General features: G+C 43.3%; 1 long non-coding RNA gene across 1 annotated transcript; it reads left to right on the top strand.

Moving 5' to 3' along the window:
* Positions 1 to 1290: 1290 nt before the first annotated feature.
* LOC130273276 (uncharacterized) lies at positions 1291 to 2588 on the top strand. The gene is made up of 4 exons (XR_008843944.1): positions 1291 to 1308; positions 1505 to 1722; positions 1795 to 1905; positions 2361 to 2588. It is a non-coding gene; the product is annotated as an uncharacterized LOC130273276 (long non-coding RNA).
* Positions 2589 to 3144: the final 556 nt, after the last annotated feature.

Here is a 3144-nt window from a genome sequence, read left to right as displayed (position 1 = left end):
ACGGGAGTACCCCTTTAAAAGCATCTGTAACGCACTCACAGGATAACATGTAGAGACGCATTACTCCTATAATGCACTTTTCTGCAGGTTCCGTTGCTGCATCTGTTTTCAGAAAACAGCCGTCAAAATATCCCATTCATGTAAATAGGATATTTTAATAAAACCAACGACCTCCAAACCAGTTGATAGTAAGGCGCTGAGGGACCAGACGATAGGTAGAGCAATCAGTTTATTCCCAACATGCAACCCGTTTCGCGCAGGTGCGCTTCATCAGGCATTGGGACAGGGGGAACAGGAAGCAGTATATATACACACTCCAGGTTAATAGGTTAACCCCTTGGTGTCAGAACAATCAAATGTTCTGACACCAAGGGGTTAACCTATTAACATGGAGTGTGTATATATACTGCTTCCTGTTCCCTCTGTCCATATGCCTGATGAAGCGCATCTGCGCGAAAGGCATTGCATGTTGGGAATAAACTGATTGCTCTACCTATCGCCTGGTCCCTCAGCGCCTTACTGTCCACTGGTTTGGAGGTCGTTGGTTTTATTGCATTTCATTGTGGAGTGGCAGCAGAGGGATCCATATACACGCCTTTCTCCAAGTTGTGCTGGCCTTTGCACAACTCACATTGGTAAGCACTTTTTTTACAAAAAGGGGGCAGCCCAGAAAAAGAAGGTGCAAGTGAGTTTGTATGGTGACATTGCAAGTTCTTGTGAATGTCCACAAATTGTAACAACCCCCCCCCTTTTGCTATCTGTTCAGTACCTAGAGATGGTATCCTTCCAATGTCTTTGAACTGGATTGCTATAGTAGTTGGGGTGTTGACTAACCGTTGATAACATGTTTTTACATCATAATTTTTTTTTCAGCTAAACGTTCATTATGAGACCAGGGAGGAGGAGACGACCTTATCCGAAAGCTCATCTGTGAGTATTTCTCCTTACAATAAATCCCAAGCATTGTTCACCATTTTCTAAAACTTTCTATTTTTCCAATCAGTCAGAAGATACGGTGAGCCTGAGAATGGAGGAGGTGGAGGTGGAGGAAGAGGAGGAATCTCCTGCTATACCCGAGGCCTCCCAGGATAGATGACCTATAGAGCCTCAACTAGTATGTATTTTCACCTCTGTTGGACACTGTAATTCCAACTCCTTGTATCTTTCCTTATATTGTAGTATATATTGTGTTAAACCTTCCAAATGTTTTCTAGTATTTACAGCGACCCGATCCTTTGCCAAGAGGAGTTGCAGCAGCCGCAAAGAAAAATGCAGGACGTGGTCGTATTTTTATTTTGCTATTGGTTGGTGAATATCTGAAAATGGGTATTGATCTTTACTTTTTTTGTAATGTAGTTGCCCATAGCAACCAATCATATTGTTTCTTTTAAATTTACGTTCAAACATTATTTGAGAGGCAATTTGATAGGTTGCTTATGACAACATAATGTTCTGTAAATGTATATATGCAATGTTTTTCATACAAATATTTGTATGATTTCAGGCTTCCCAGGGGCAAAGGAGGAAAATAACTGACAAGCAGGGCGATCCTGTCCTTATCATGGACATTGAAAAACTTATATCTTTGAAAGAGGAACGCCCTGCTCTTTGGGATGCCTCCGACCCCCTACATGCTGAGAAGACCTACAGCCTATGGGAGGAAGTGTATGCACACGAGTCCAACCTGGGAGGACCTTTCAATTCATGTGAAAAGTGCTATAGGTAGAATTTTATTTATTTAAAATTTATGATTCACAAGATTTCTGGTGTGTGTATAAACATTTTTTTTCCCAGCAAAACGAAGACGAAATGGAACAGCATCCGGGACAGACACATGCGGCATCTGCGCAAGGAGGTGTGCGTACCCAGTGGTTCTGCACAATCAAAAAAAAAACAAAATAAAGTGTAAGTACACACACCTCCTTGATTTTGTTAATAAGTGTGCAGATCTGTGGGCGTAAGTACATTATTTGCATTTTTGTAATGTACCCTTATTTGTTTCTCCTCAATTCAAATATCTAATTTTTTTTTTTTCCATTTTGAACAACTTCAAATATGTCCTCTGCAGCCTGTACTTCCTCAGACAAGCTACGCCACCCCTATCCTGACAGCAATACCGTACCAAAAAAAAAAAACACAACACGAAGGCCTAGCATTCAGGATAGGAGAGGCGTAGCTTGTCAGCTGAAGAGTGAAAATCACACTTGAGCCGACAAGCTACACCTACCCTATCCTGAAAGCAAACTACACAACAGGACAACACTAGGAAATAAGAAACATGATAAAAAAAATGTAGTGACCAAAGCAAAAAGAAGTTCATAAAGTTCAGATCATGTGATCTTGCCATTCCATCCTGCCAGGTTCTGTCTGGAAGAACGCTGCAAAATTGTCTCTTATCCGCATGACCGCTACAGTTGATCATCCGAGTGCGTCCTGCAGACCAGGTAGAGTTGACTCCTCTTCATCCTGCAGAGAGGCTCCTTGGTGAGGATGTAGTTGTAGCTGCTGTCTTCACCACTTGATCCACAATGGCTGGGGACAATTGGAACTGCTGAATAAAGATCCGGCATTTGGATGTCAAAATGCCAAAGGCAAACACTACATAATGTATGGCACGTGACAGTCTGTAATTGTAGATCCTTTGGTGGTGGTTCAGTCCTTGGATGGCATATGGCTTCAGCAAGTTGGCACATATCTGGAAGGCCCTTATCACCAACAAACACAAATGGCATCGGAGGTCCATCAGTCCCAGGAAAGGGTCTAGCTTCAGGAAGTCCCACCTCACCAGAGTAGATCCTTCTCCCCATGGCAGAGCTCTTAAACTCACAGGGTTTGTTGGTTCACGCTCCCTCCCATAGACTTGCATCGAGGGGGCGGGGTGTGATGTCATGTGGGGGAGGGGCTACTACGTCACAAGCTCCCGGCACCAGCGTTCAGAGCAGTTTGTTCCGGACGCTGAGCAGTGGAGTACCCCTTTAAACCTCCCGGGAGCGGTGTATAGAATTAACCATGAGTGGCATAAGAACGTTCAGAGGGCATGTAGTAGCTAGTCAGTAGGTGGCAGTGTTAGAGAAATATACAGACTATCCTGCTCCTACATTCTCTCTCAATTTATAATGTAACCCAAATCAGCCTGTCAATCAT

This window comes from Hyla sarda, chromosome 5 (assembly GCF_029499605.1).
Source record: "Hyla sarda isolate aHylSar1 chromosome 5, aHylSar1.hap1, whole genome shotgun sequence".
NCBI classification, from domain to species: Eukaryota; Metazoa; Chordata; class Amphibia; order Anura; family Hylidae; genus Hyla; species Hyla sarda.
This window is presented reverse-complemented; position numbering and strand designations above follow the sequence as displayed.